The sequence below is a fragment of the Calypte anna genome, chromosome 3 (assembly GCF_003957555.1).
Source record: "Calypte anna isolate BGI_N300 chromosome 3, bCalAnn1_v1.p, whole genome shotgun sequence".
In the NCBI taxonomy this organism is placed as follows: Eukaryota; Metazoa; Chordata; class Aves; order Apodiformes; family Trochilidae; genus Calypte; species Calypte anna.
Window position 1 is genome coordinate 67,876,234 of NC_044246.1, and position 16,128 is coordinate 67,892,361.

Consider the following 16,128-nt stretch of genomic DNA (forward strand, 5'->3'; position numbering starts at 1 on the left):
CATTTGTATTCTTAAATTATCTTGGCTGGAGAGTAAAGAGAAGGAAAACATGGAAAAGAAATGGTCTGTGTATTTTATCCACCTCTACTTACTGTCCCTTGTCACACACTTATTTAGCATTTCAGATCCCGGCACAGCTGAAATCTGGGGACTTTTTTTTTTATTTATTTACTTTTGTCCTGTTTTGCAAAACTCAAAATGTCACATGAAAATCACCCCATTTGTGGCTCAGATGAAAAGATTAGTTTAGTTTTTTTCCAGTTTCATGTTCTAAAATTCTGTTGATCTAAAGTTCATTTTCTTAATATATTCTGTTTTGGTTTTATTCTTTTTTTTTTAATAATCTGAAAATATAGCTTTGTTCCACATAAACAGCTACTTCTCTCATAAAATATATCAGAGATTTTAAGTAATTTTTCAGAAGATATTATGGCTTCATCTGATCCTATTATTCACAGTAAGTCTTGGAACCTGGCAGCTCAGTCAGGTGTGAAAAATAATCTCATTTTTATAAGCACTGTAAATATGCCAGAATTTGGTTTTTTCGGTAAATAGATGACATGAAATACTTTTTTTTTCTTAAATCAATATTCATTCCAAGATAGTTGTATGACTTACAAATCGCAATGAACTATCATAGAGAGATGTAGCATTCCTATGCTTATAGAAATTGTGGTGGGGTCTTAAAGACATGCATTTGGATTCTTTGTCTCTGTTTCTGAGTATCATAACTCCTTTATTTAGAATATGACTATATCTCAAATATAAGCTAAAAATAAAATAAGGAAACATTTTCCTTTCTTGCCTGCCCCCTTTCCCCCTCTCCTCCCCTCCCTGCCCTCCACCCTCATTCAGCAAACTGCATTAGATCTTGAGGTCCAAACCTAAATTGTACAATCTGATCCTTGGCCTCATTGAAAGGGCTGAGGACTTTTCCTTCCTGGAGGCATAAGCACGTAGTAGAAGTGTCTAAATTGAGAACTTGCTCATTTTAAGCTGATTCTGTAATCAGCAGCCCAGATCTGAATCACACTCTGGAAACTTTCGTCTCTTGACATTGATTCTAGGGAAATTTTAAGGGAACTTCAGCTCTCAACTCAGGCATTTAACTTAGAAGGTCATCACAAGGGAGGGTGAATCCAGATCCTAATGTTGCCGGAATCCTTTTCGGTATTCTACACAAACTCCTCGTGTAGCTGAAGCTGAGAGGAGTTGTGTCATTGACCCCAGGCAGCAAGGAGCTCTCTGAAGACCTTGATTCAAAACTTGCTAGAATATTTAACCTTGGAAAATAAGGACATATGGAAATATTGACACATCCTTGAAAGCTGTAACTCAAATATGTCTGCGGTAAAATATATCAAGCTTGCAGCTTTGACACAGGAATGGGATGATGCAGAACTCAATGAATAAAAGAGGTCTTTTCCTTTGAAACCCCAGACAGCAGTGCTCTCTCAGCAAAGCTTAACAATATATAAATATCTCTTTGTCACTGTCATGAATGCCTGTTTACAAACCACTCAAGCCCACACAGTGCAAATAAAAATTGACAGGTAACACTATAATTGAAGGTGCATGCATATAAGCTGCAGAGTTTTTTATATGTGCAATGCTGTGTTGGGCTGTGCCGAACACAGTGAAGAAATGAGACCACTGCAATCATTTTAACAAGTTATTTGGCTGCATGTATGATGCGATTTACTTCTGAGTCTTGCAAATGCATTCAGCTTTATTTGTTAACCTAGCAGAACATTATTTATTAATGAGTTCTTCATGCTTTATTAAGGCTAATGTCAAAACATTTCTGTGGGACTCTAAGCATGTTCTCCCGTTCTGTTAAAGCCTTCTAGAGAAAATGAAAAATTATGCAGCAAAGCTGCAGATAAAATCCAATAGATATCAGTTCAATTACTCTTGATCCTGGCAGATGATGTTTCTGAATATTTGTGAAAGCACAGCATCTGATTGTGTGCTAGCTTAAATTAAACCATTCTGCAATCTCAAATGTATGTAATTAGAGCGTCTTAGAAACCTAACAAGGCTACTGTGGTCTCCAAAGCTGAGTGGAACTCTCAGATGGCAAAAACTGACAAGTTCACGATAGAAATAGAAGTCATGTTTTTTCTGTGAACTGATGTTTCGTATCAAAGAGGGAGGTTTCTTCATGGGAACATTAGAATGGTTCAAAATAGTAACAGGGTCAATTACATGTGATTATCTGTAATTCGAGAGGGTTATTATGGCTCAGAAAGCTAATATTGGAGTTCAACAAATCTTTTCATCCTTGCTCTAAATGATCATCTTGTTTTCTAGCACTGATATGAGATTTATATCCAGAAGATCCTCATATCTTAACCTGTATGAATATCCTGGAACATATTTCATGATTCTTGTACAAGTGGTGGAATTTAACATCTGCTAAGTCACACCAGCTTTTACACCACAGAAACATAGACAGAATTGCATAAACATAGTATGTGGCTGGAAAAATGGTAATTTCCAGAAAGTCAACATATTTATCACTTTTTACGTGGAATATGTGTAAGCTTTACTCACGTAAGCCTTCAGATAAAGTTGATAGTTTCCTGTAATCTTACATTTGAAAATCAACCTTTTAAACATTTGCTTTCTAAACTGATTTTCATTAGCACACTTAACAATGGCCAATTGTTCCAGTGAGCATCACTGGAATTATTAAAATGAACAGAAATATTATCTAAAAATTCATCTGTAAGAATGAAAGAAAATTAGAATGAATTTCCTTAATGCATAAAAGAAGACATCTAAAACACAATAGTTTAGCTGTTGAAATCTAAGTTTTGCACAGTCGAGATGCCATCTTGTTTTTACTGAAGAGAGTTTCACTATAGGTTTTAGTGGAGAGTGAAAATAAGACGTAGAGCCTTACTTTTACCCACAACTCAACACCCTAGCCTAAGTTTATGTTTGAGATGAATTAAGTAGCAAAATCTGATCAAAGGTACAGGCCAAAAAAAGACTTCTCAGATTCAGCAAGAGAAGTCTATAGCGAAAAATTACTGGAGGGATTTGCAGAAAATTATTTGGACACTGCATAATCACTACTGCTTAATTTTCTATTTTCTGTTTGTAATTACTACCAGTTATGAATATTTAATATAAGCTTGTTTTGAGCTTTTCATTTTCCTTTCATCTTGCTACTTTCATCATCTTTCACAACATCTGAGACATCAATGTAAGCCAATGGGATGGTACAGGAATGTACCGTATCACAGCAAACATAGATAATTGGGGGAACAGATCCTTAGCCACTGCTTGTGAGCAAAGCTCCCCTAGTTTCATCAGAAGCCAGCCAGATACAGCCTGTCACACTGAGATCTCTTGGCATAGAGATTTCACAAACATAAACCAAAGACTGCCAGGCCTTCCTGCTGGAGTGTTTTGTCCCATTTTCTGCCAAGTAGCCACTGGAACCTGGTTTGCCTCTTTCCAAGTGGGTGCCTAATCATCAGAGAAAGAGTCCTGCTTGTCTGGTGCATGCTTTTTGTCTGTCACCAGCTATAAAGCCATGAAATAAACCAGGGATGATGGAGTAGGACTTTGAGCTTTCTTCTCTGGTTATCTTTTGTGATAAATAATTGATCTTACTACAGATGTTCATCTGTAAATCCCAATGGGAGGGAAGCACACCCTGCTAGCCCAGGAAAAAACCTGCAATGACAGAGGCAGGATCAAAATTTAAGCCACATCCTTTCCAATTGTTTGGTTTGGAGAACTGCAGAGGGTTTCTCCTACAGCGTTTGGGTTTTTTTCCCCCTGTGTTATTCAGCTACTATGATTATTATAGATTTCTCTCTTACCAACCTTTTTCATGCAATGTTTGTTGTAGACAGAACCCAGAGTGCAGATGATGAAGGAGTGTAAAGCATGGCATTGCAGTGTTATGCCTCACTGCTTGCTCTGGATCTAGCTCAACAACCTTGGACTGTACAAAAGGCAAAGCAAATGGACAACTTGGCTTCTTGAGAGTCATAAGGCAGTGCAGCTGGTCACAACCTCACTGCAGTCAGGCACATTGCAGGTATTGTTTAATGCCCATGATTTGCTAGTTTTACACTGCTGTTTGTGTGTTCTCAGAGACTTACACTAAGGAGGAACTAGAAGAAGTTTTCACATGAAACCCTTTATATATTTGGGTTTTGTTTTTTTTCTTTTAATTAAAAAGTAGATGTTAGTAAAATTGCATTTGCTTCAGAAGCTGCAAAACATATATTGTCAGTAAGACTTAACTAGAGTCCAGAAACCCAGCAGCAGTTTGTCTTAGACCAAAGGGTATCTGTTGAGAGCTTGGTAGGTCCCTCTAGACTAGAAGGGAGTAAGCAAGCCTGCCTTGAACAGTTTTCCCAGGAGAAAATTAAAAACTAGCCTGTTCAGGAACTACTTGATATGCTTTTGTTTTTAATAAAGCCCTTTGAGACCAACAGCAGTGTGTAATATTCATCCTGCTTTTGGTCTGTCTATGGTCTTTATGATGCTCACCAACAGTCTGCTGCACTTTCTTCTCAACTGTTTTATGTCTAATGAGCAAACTCTAGACTAAATTGAATGTCACTTGCTTCTTTACAAAACTTCAAACATAGCATGGAGACATCCAGCTTTTTTTTTTTTTTTTCTTTTTTGATTTGCAGTTATACCATTTTGGCTGTTTACTGTGATTTTGAGATATGCACATTCCTGTGGAGGCACTGACTCTTCAAATCTAAGTTGTCTTTTTACAACTTGCACTGGTTCAGACTGCACCTTTCATGGAGGACAGCAAAGCCCTGTTAATCTTTTTTGGTCCCAGGAAAGAGCAGATTTTGGTACAGGCTGTCACTGACATGATGCCTGGGACACTATCACATCTTCCTGTGCTGTGTGAAAGAATTTGTGGGGAAAGGTGAGGCACTTTCCTACTTGTGGTGGTGTTCAGAGCAACCTGCTATGGAAGAAACGTCAGCTGAGACAGGGCTCTGGTGAAACTGGGGCTCAGCCCACCCCTTTTAGCTTGCAGACTCAAGGATACAAAAATTCTTGCATCCTAAATCAGTGTAGTTACTGAGACATTCTGGAAATCAGAAAGAGTGCAAATACACTCAAAGAGGCTGAGTTCTGCACAGTGTTGTCATGCAGTCTTACTTAGGTGCATATTTTTTACCCCTTGTTCTATAGATGTGCAGCACATATTACACAGTAGAATGTGACCTATTACATATGCAGTAATGGGAAGGGAGAAACTGACCAATCATGTAAAATTAATGCTGCAATGATCAGACTTTTGCTTTGTTGTGCTTATGTTTGGGGTAAAAGCATATTTGGAAAGCTTTCCTCTATACTCAATTACTATTGCTTCAGGCTATTTATGCTGTTGTAGCAGTTCTGATAAATTCACTGAAGAGAAATTCCTGTTCTATTGATGGCACATTTGCTGGTATTTCTGCAGCAGTGCAGTAATGTCTTTGTTGTGTAACACTGTGTTTTAATAGTCAATTAAAATTTCCATTGAATTGACAAAATGGATTTAGAAACTTCTGAAGACTATTTGTCTAAAAGTACTCATGAGACTGTCCTGATAATCACTGCCATGGCACAATTTGAAATTACTCAAAAGCTTCATTTTATCACAATAGGAAAAGTAGTGAGGCAAGGGAAAACATGCCTTCATAAAGGAAGACGGTTGTTGAGCTGAGTCTCATTGCCCTGTCGTGCCCCTGTATCCTGTCTTTTTTCTTTGTCCTCCAGCACCACCACCATCTCTCTTCTGCCTTTTGTAACTTTTCCCAACACCATTCTATCATTCTATGTTGTGTCTCTCTTTTTTTCCCCTCCTCTTTTACTCTCATTCTCGTGTTATCTAATAATAACAAATGGTGCAGTGCCTTTGTGATGAGAATGGGAAGGTGATGAATAGTCCTGTAGCAAGATTTCAGGGGCTTTACACAGCATTTGTGTAATTCTGTTCTTTTCATAACAAATGTGTTTACAGCCTGCAGGTTAAAATGAATGAAAGCAACAAAGAAAACATAAGATAAACTCTGTATGAGTAACTATACCACTAACAGGGAACAGAGCTTGCAAACACATGAGTCATTCCACCTCATCTATTGCCAATATTATCTTCAGTCCCGAGATACTTGATGTGTTTCTTAACCTTCCAGCTGCTGGAATCACTTATTGCATGAACACCTTTGCTTCTATTCAGCATGTTTCTCACTTTTCCCTGTTTCATTAGAGGATTTTTTTTCTCCCAGATGTCGTCGGTAGATATTCTTTTGGCACTTTTATGATGATTTCCTCAGGGCTTCACCATACAAAGAGGTAACAAGCTTATGCAGTGTAGTGTGCTGCCAGATGTGTTATGGGATCATGTTCATAATATTTAGCAACTCTTGTAATTGCTCCACAGAGGGAGCATGTTGCAGCTTTTGCAGTCAGACTCTGCAAGCAAGGCAAATTACAAAACTCAGAAAAAGCCATAAATAGGAAGCTCACAATTCAAGATACAAACAGATCCATAGGGCTACTGTGTGAGGGTATAATAAAAATTTTGGCCCTTTGAAAAGACAAGGGCAGACTGAACTGCAAACAAAATTTGTCTTTCTTGCTCGATTTTTTTGCTGTTGTTTTGCTTCTCCGCTGTAGTGTGCAAATAGAAGTGAGTTGGCACTTTCAGAAGTACTTCTGTTACACTGCAGATGTGTTATTAATGTGGCGTTTGCAAGTTTCAAGGACCGAAGTGACTATGATTAAATTATACAGAAACATACATAGAATGGAATCTGCTTACAGGACATTCTTCCTTCTATTATTTACTACAGATTGTGAAGAACCATATTGAGCAGAGATGAACTTTGAAGGAGGCCCCTAAGAAACTTTTACAGGGTATAAAATCTAGGGAATGATGGCCAGGGGAAACTGAAAAGGATAGCTTTTAAAAATGGCAGAAGCAGTGAAGCCCATGGGAGAATTGCTGCAGACTAAGGAAAGGGCTTGCTGAAGGCAAGTGTAATGGAGAGCAGAAGGTTAATCAGCAAGAACTAAAGGCAGAAATTTTTGTTCTGGCATTTAGCTTTTTTGTTTGGTCAGTTTGTTTAGTTTGTTTGTTCCATTTAGTGCAGTGTTTTCTCTCTCTTTCCTTATGAGACCTCCATGAGTTAGTACACAGTCTGGTTTGAAATAGACCTTAGAGCAAGGAGGAAAGACTTAACCCATGTGAGGAACCCAGTCTGGGTGCTCCAAGGTTGCAGTGACCCAGAGATGCTCCTGTGTGCTCCAGTGCACCTCTCAGCGGTCCCATTCAGAGAGAATGCTACAGCATTCTTCTTACCTACAAGCCCAAGCTTTCTGCCATATAAAGCAGGGGTGCATGGGAAATGACAGGTTTTTCTCCTGAAATGTAGCCAGTGTAACCACCCAGGGACTAGGGTAGCCTAATGCAGCACTAATTGACTCCCCTTGAGCATATGCACTGTAACAGAGTCCTTATCTCATGATTACATACTATTTTTTTCCAGACCTCTGCTTCATTCACAGCACAGGAGGGACTATGCACTGAGAACAAACCAGCAATATACAAAAAAAGTATGCTAATCTCTGTAGGATACCTGTCTTGTATGTGGTAAAAGTGGAAGTTCTGACAGATAAGGCAGAAAAAAGCAGGAAGAAAAAAAATAAATCACCTGAGGCTTCAAAAGTCAGTGTAGCAATTTTAACAGTTACTACCAACCATCTGTTCCTTGCTATCCTCTAGCTGGAGGTTTCTGCCTATACAACTGAGTTCCATTCAGTCCTGATAGTTTAAAACAAGTCCACTGACTTTGTGCTGAAGCAGAGTCTTGATGAGGGTATTAAAACAATGTAGTTCTGGATGTTTTAACAGTAGGAGAGGGCAACTAATTAAATTTTTACAGCTTTTTCCCAAAGAAGATGGTACCTAGAGAGAAGGCATTGCCTTGAGTTCTCCTGGTCTTTGCCACGTTCTTCCTGATGATGGTGAGCAGGTGACTAAAATTTAATTTTTCAAAGTTGTTCACTAAGTGCATTTTACCCCTGATTGGCTCCATTTCGCTAAGGAAAAGGAAATACTTGGCGTCAGATTGGCAGAAATGGTGAACAGATCCCAGATGCAGCTGAAGTTCATGAGTAGCCTCCTCTGAGGAGACCAGAAGAATAAGGCCAGGTTGCAGCCTTCTCAAAGTGACTTTCAAGGCAGCAAATACTTCTGACAATTCATCTTGAACCTCTGTAGGTAGGTTGCATGTCTTATGGGATCACTAGTAATACTCTCATGTCACGTGGGCATTTTTAAGAAACATTTATTGAGTTTTGTAAAGAACTTTCTTAGAGGAAGTTTTACTTTAAGGAAACTGTCATTCTTACTAGAGGTATAAAATGAAATTCATCCCATCTGTTGTGTACTGCTGTCCGATTTCAGCTTTTTCTCTCGTGCTTGGAGAATTCTTGAATGTGGCAAAACCAAAAAAAAAATTACAATCTTTTTTTAAAAGTTCTTCTTCAGAGCATGTGGCAAATGATGCTTGCATATCCATTTCACACTTGCAATGTGTGAGTGAAAGGATTTATAGAGAGACTTGTCTCCTCTCCTCTGGATTCAGCTACTGGTCTGCTGTATTTTATGTGTTGATATCAGTAAACAGGACACTTTTTCTCAATGCTAGTTAAGCTGATAATGTAGTAAAATGCATGGTTGGTTTATTTGCTGTAAATTTGCCTTACATCATCACTGTATGGAATAATTGTTTACATTCTTAGGATCTAATCATACAGTGAGCCAGTGAAGACTTATCAGCTCAGTTATCTTCCTGTGTGCTGCTTAATAGTGACTTTGCATCTGTGATGAAAATACAAGTTTGAAATATTCCCTTGCTGATAATGCCAGAAGAAAGCTGGAAAATCTCCAGCACTTACTCATTTTAAAAACATTGCTGAATTTCTTTGTGAATATATGAATACCCAAATCTTGCTAATTTGAGTAACTTTTTTTTTTCTCACTTGACTGTACGTTCTTCTTGTTGTACATAATGGCTCAGACAGAGATTAGATCTTACCCCCTATATCAAGGAGGGAGTGAGATGGAAATTTTAGTGATATTAATATTAAAATTATGAATTTATAATGTTTTATATCATTTATTAAAGGGAAAGTTGGAGAAATGCAGACGCTCAATATTAAGCCTGTCACTGTAATAGAATAGTTTCAGAATTGAAGAACAGTTGTTTAAACAAGAATACTGATTAGAAAACAGAATATCAAGTCAATAAAATTAAAGGGACTGATTTCTACAAGGCTTGTAGCCTCTCTTTTTTTGACTAGAAACAAAAAAGCAGATTAGAAAACATTGTGCTTTTTTTGGGTTGGGTGCTGGGAGTGTTGATCTGCTGGAGGGTAGGAAGTCGCTGTAGAGAGACCTGGACAGGCTGGGTTGATGGGCTGAGGCCAATGGTATGAAGTTCAACAAGACCAAGTGCAGGGTCCTACACTTTGACCACAATAACCCCATCAGTGCTACAGAATGGGGGAAGAGTGACTGGAGAGTAACCTGGAAGAGAGGGACCTGGGAGTACTGATTGACAACCACTTGAATATGAGCCAGCAGTGTGCCCAGGTGGCCTGGAAGGCCAATGGCATCCTGGCCTGTATCAGGAACAGTGTGGCCAGCAGGTCTAGGGATGTAATTCTCCCCCTGTACTCAGTGCTGGTGAGGCCTCATCTTGAGTAAGTACTGTGTCCAGTTCTGGGCTTCTCATGTCAAGAAAAATGTTGAGGTGCTGGAGCGGGTCCAGAGGTCAATGAGGCTGTTGAGGTGACTAGGGGAAAAGTCTTAAAAGGAGAGGATGAGGGAGGCAGGATTGTTTAGCCTGGAGAAGAGGAAACTCAGGGTGGACCTTATTACTCTCTCCAACTCCCTGAAGGGATGTTGTAGTCAGGTGGGGATTGAGCAACTTGCACCTCCCAGGCAGCTGGTGACAGGATGAGAAAGCATGGGCTTCAGCTGTGCCAGGGAAGGTTTAGGTTGGATATCAGGAAGCACTTCCTCTTGGAGAGTATGACCAGACTTTGGAATGGACTGCCTAGGGAACTGGTGGAGTCACCATCTCTGGAGGTGTTTAAGGAAAGGCTGGATATGGCATTTAGTGCCATGATCTAGCCAGTGTGGTGGTAAGTCATAGGCTGAACTTGATAATTTCATGATAATAATGTCTTTTCCAGCCTCAATAATTCTGTGATTTTGTATGCAGTCACATGTGGAGGAATGTCTATATTCTTTTTTACTTCAGGTGGCATTCTGTATTTTTATTTCTGGTGGTAGGAGTCAAGCACAGAGATATCTCAAGCATTGAGAAGCAAATTCCAGCTTCTCAGATCCCACTGTCACCCTCTACCAAGAACTTGGAGGGGCAGGTACCTGTCTGAGCAAGGTGTGACCTTGCCTTACCCCTACCAGAGGCTTAATTTCAATACTTGTCATTGTTCAGGAATGGTAGTTATAACTAAAAGTTAACAGCAGAAATTAAAAGGGAAAAAGCCTGAGGATAATGGAGAGTTTGTCATATGGTTAGAGGGATGGATGGATGGATGGATGGATGGATGGATGGATGGATGGATGGATGGATGGATGAATGGGTGGAGAAATGCTTCCTAATTTTCCTCCACTGCTGAGTTGTCAGTTAACCAAAAGAAATTAGAAATCAGAAGCTATAGGCTATGTGAAACCAAGAGAAGGAAGTACATTAGAAATAGCCACTAATTGTAAACCCAGGTGAACCTGATGCAAATTTAACAGTGTTATTGCTCAGTGAGGAGGATTTCTCAGGGATAAAAGGCAATAAGCACAGAAATATCTTTGGGTTAGTGCAAGTCTCTAGTGTGACCTGAACAAACTCGATTTTATTGTGAGCCATGTTAACAAGAAGCTGAGCCTATAAGCCTTGTAATAATAACAAAAAAGCAATTTATGCAAAATGGGGGCAATCCTCATCTCATAGTATCTAGAGAATATGCAGTTTTATAGGTGATTAATTTCAAAAAAAAAAAAAAAAGGAAAGAAAAAAAGGCTTGCATAGTTATTTAAAAGCCTTTTAGTAGGCTACTACTGGGGAAGTATTAAGAAAAATAGAAAGGGTATGGCACTTGAGGAAACAGCAAGGTATTGTGGGAATATAGTATGAAATAAAGAAGGATACCTTTATGTAATTATAACAGAGACTCAGTAGTCACACAGTAGTTAGAAGTTATGACATAATTCCCAAAAATAAACTTATCTTTATACAAGTTTGTTTCCTTACCCTTTATCTTTTCTACTTGGTCTCTATTGAAAATAGAATAAATCTAAATATATGAAGAAATTAATAACTATTTATAAAACACTCTTCCAGGTTCAGATTTTTTTTTCTTTACCTGTATTTTTGGTGGGGTTTTTAGCTTACAATATCTTCAAAATTATTTAACCTATTCATTGCAATCAAAGCCAGTTGTAAGGGTATCCCATACTACTCTATCCTCTATCTCTATTCTTGATATTTCCTCTACACAGGGAAGTGTATTAGCCCCCAGCCTCTAGTTTTATTTTGCTGCGGCCACAGCACAGTCATAAGAAGCTTTCTGTGTCACAGACCAGTTGTTTAAAGCACTAAAATCTGTAAAGCCACCTTTCAGGTCTGAAATAAAGCAGCATCTTCCAAAGTTATTAGCAAGTTCAGACCTAATTGGCACAGACTGGTTACTGGTACACATCTCATAAACTCTGAGTCATTTTTCTTAGCTTTGCTTTCTCAGTCCTAGGACCACCTACCCCTGAGCTTGATGTTTCCTTCTGTTCTGCTCAAACAACTTTTTTCTTTGCTACTATCCCCAGGCACACAACTCTGTCCCTGTGTTTCATTTGACATTACCTCATACGTGGTACTTCTGACTGTATTATGGGCTCAGCACTGAAATACCTAACCAAAGCAAGTCCTTGCCCAGTGCTGCCACTGTTGCTTGTGCCCTACAGGAAATCCTCACAGCAGTGACTTCAGCTGGAAAAATTATAGTTTAACCTTATCTTAGAAGGACTTGCAGCCTAACTGTCAGCATCTAAATCCTCAAGGCACTGAAGTTTTTTCTTTTGCAAACCCCGTGTACTCTTAAATGTTTTCCAGGTGGATGGTTAAACCCTCCTTCAGACAGCATAGTCATTAACAGGCATACTTAGAGCAGGGAAAAAACCTAGGAGAGCCAGCAGGACCCCTGGGCATGGCACAGTAGCATGTTGGTCAGTCCAGGGATAACCAAGAGGCACATCCTTCAGCCAGGAGTGGCTCAAGCACTGATTGCTTGACTTGTGGCATGAAGGGGAGATGAGAAGGGTGGGAAAAAGGCTTGCAACTACTGATGCAGAATTCTGGTTCCCTCAGCTCCACCATGTCAGGTGGAAGCAGCTTTAAGCCCTGAAGAAGAGGCAACAGGAGAATTGTCTGCTGTGTTTCAGCACTGAGAAAACAACCACTCTTTTTTAACAGTCTCAGAATTATGCCTGATTAGCAAGACACTGTTGATGATATGATTAAATACTTTCAGAATAGATATGTAATCAACTTTTCAATCAAATTTTATTTTTTACAGAGAAAGTGGTAATTGGATAATGTTAAGAATATGCCTTCAAAATATGGCTATCAGTGAATTAAATAGTACCAACTTTAAAAAAACCTGCTTATGGTTTAAAGGCATTGTTTTCAGTCTAAAATATTTATTCCAGACTACAGTTTTGGAACAAGAGCAAATTATTTCTGCCACTAAGTAGTTTATACTTTCCTTTAATTTATTCCATTTCTGTCATTATATTGTCCTTGAAACTATTTTCTGTCACTGTCAAATACGATAGCCTCAGGACAGAAATGAAAGTGAGATAATGTATCTCCATGAGCTTTTCTGTTGAAATGTTTTAAAAAGTTTTCAAATGAAGACATTTGGATTTAATCAGAAGATGAAAGAACAATGAAACTAGGAGATTAAAAGAACAAAAGCAATTATTTTAAATGCTACTATTCTAGAGTTCCAATATTAATCCTTGAACACCATTATAATTGCACCAAATGATTTATATATGTAACAGGAAAATTATTTTATGTTACTTACATTCCTCTATTAAGAATAATTTCTCCTCTTTGAGTCTCCTTTCTCTTAATTATGATTCCCAGAAATGTGTCACTGTGACATTTTTCTAAATATGGTCTTAATAAGAAGCTTAACTTTAATGGTTTAGTGCCTTGAAAACTTTCATAAGATTATCAAACCAATTCTTAAAAATATATATATAATATAGTCATTTTGAGAAACCTATGTAAGTTCAATGTGTGCTATTTTCCATTTCAGAGATAACCTAAGTAGAACAAACAAATCCAAAAAGTAAGATTTCAACAATTTTCATTGTTGAAATACTATGTGAGGAACAGTGAGGGGCAGAGATTAGAAGATTTATGTTTTTGCCCTGTTTCTTCAGTGCTTGTTATAGAATTTACTGACTGTTTATTTCCTATATGCTAGCATTTTAAGAGATTATTTCTTAATATTTTTTTCCTCTGCTTAACCACTATTACATTTTTTAAACTGGAACATCTGTCATTTAAATTCTGATTATCCACAGACTGACATGCTTAGAGGCAGACTGACTGACTGACTGAGGGAAACCATGTCTTACATTTCAAGGAACACGATTCAGACCTTCTTGTGTTGCTTTGAGTGTTGCAGTGTTTTCTTCATACAGAATTATCCTTGCATGATTTTTTCCCTTCTTGCTTTCTCTATGCTTGGCACTGGCATCTTCATCAGCCCCTTGCTAAAAAGCAAATTAGTTCCTTCTTCAAAGAGTCCAGAAAACAGACACAAAGAAAAGAAGTTTAATGAAGAGACTGGGGAGAGGATATACAGACTGCTTTAACTCACTTCCAGTTTTTGGCTAAACCAGACCCTTTTTGCATCACTGCTATTTTTTATACCATTTCTGATGACCCAGAAATTAATACATAGTAAGTGCTTTATATAAAATTGGCACATTTGCATAGAATCTGGGATCACAATCCCTCATCCCCGTGCACATGGCATTTGCTTTCTGCAGAAAGAATGGAAGAGCCCCTTTGTTTTGTTGGTATTACCATGATACATTTTCCCCATTCAAAGGGAACTTTACTCTGCAGTGCTTCTCTTAAATTATCACTTCAACCTTTTAACAATTTCCCTACCAGTGACTACTGGCACTACTGAAAAATAATATTATGCAAGTGTCAATCTTTCCCCAAAGAATGGTGGTTGGGTGTATGTGAAACAGTAGCCTGCAGTTCAGGTTACCTGCTTCTTATGCAGGACTCACTTTGCTGTTTATTTTTTAGCCTACCAACAAAAGGAGAGATATTATACATGAGTGGGGGAGGGTGTATATATACATGTAGTGTGTACACTCATATGTTTAAATACAAGGAAGTTCTAGTGGTGCTCAAAATTGTTCAGAAATTGCTGGTTTCCTTGCCTTACACAAACACATGGACACTCAAACATCCACATCTATCTTTATATAAATACATGCATTCGCATATTGATATATAGACGTATGCACTAAGAAGTTTTTGAACTACAAATGCATCCGTTTAAAATTGTAACTAACTACTTTATTATTATAGTGATTGAAAATACATAAAATGTTGTCTTGAAAGCAACTAATGTCTGCAAATGGAATTCTCTGTTATACCAGCATGTCTTTTTCAACATTTTTTTACTGTCACAAGATTTTATAAATCACTGGCACCAAGAGTCCATGTTCTGTATATCAAAAACTGTTTACTCACACAGATGGATGCATGTGTATGACACCGAATCACACTGAAATAAAACATTTTTCATGAAGGGATGTGTAAATACTAACCAGTATTTTTCAAATACCTTTCCCATTAACTAAGAAACAGTCACACTAATATTATTTTAATAAAACATGTTCTAGGAGAAGGAAATTTAGGCTAAGAAATATTTTTGAAAGTGTCTATTAAATTTGAATAGCTCAGGAGCTGGGAGTCCAGCTGGGGTGATGCTGCCTTTTAGAAAGACCTACCTGTAACTTTGACCTAAGCAAGTAGGTGGGTTGCTTACTGGCACTGGAAGAAATACTGGAGAGGCCACAGAAGAAAGCTGTAAAAGAAGTGGCTGTAAATGGTCTAGCAAGTGCCAGCAGATGGCATGCAGGAGTCTACAGCAATTTTTAAAAAACTTTTAGTTCTCCAGATGCCTTAATGTGCACAACTTTAGAACTTTACTCTGAGAATTGAAATTTCTGAATATGTTATGCTAGGTAAGGAAAAAGAAAAAAAAAGATGAATACATTTAGTAAAGTATTTGCCTGACTCATTAAAAAATATATCTCTACGGCACTGAGGAAGCTCAGTTCTTATTACACATACAGATTTAAGACACTATTTGTATGTACTTCCTCTTGATCTTCACACTTGTCTTCTTTGTTGGAGTTTTAGAAAAATACATTAAAAATATCAGCATTGCAAAAAAGGATTTAAAAGCAACTTGTCTTCTGAAAATGTTTGTCTCATTGATGTCTGATCTTGCACAAGAAGAAGTAATGGAAACTGCATCTCTGATCACTGGAAAATGGATTCTTGTCAAAGACACTAAGTGTCCTAATAGTGTGATGCTATGGCTTGCTCTGTCTCACTGCCAGGCTCTGCTATAGAAACAGGGTAATTATATGAGTACCAACAATTCCCTTATCTAATGTGAACACTTGCCACTGTTAACTGAATTTCAATGTGCTGAAGATGAAGCAGAGAATTAAAATTTAAGCTGAATTTGTCGAGTCTTTTAATCCAAAGAAGTTTTCCTTTCTGTCAGGCTTTCAGTGGTGTTTTTCTTGGGTTTGGGGTTTTTTTTGTGTTTTGTTGTTTGTTTGTTTGTTGTTTTGTGTTTTTTTTTTGTATTTTTTTAATTTTACACCTTTCAAAATGTGCCAGCCAGCCTCAGAGCAGATGATGTTAGCAGAGCCAAGAGTTGCCACTGCCCCGGGGCAAACTGCCTGCCCTCCTCTGGGCACTCTTTGCTTCCTCACAAGCATCT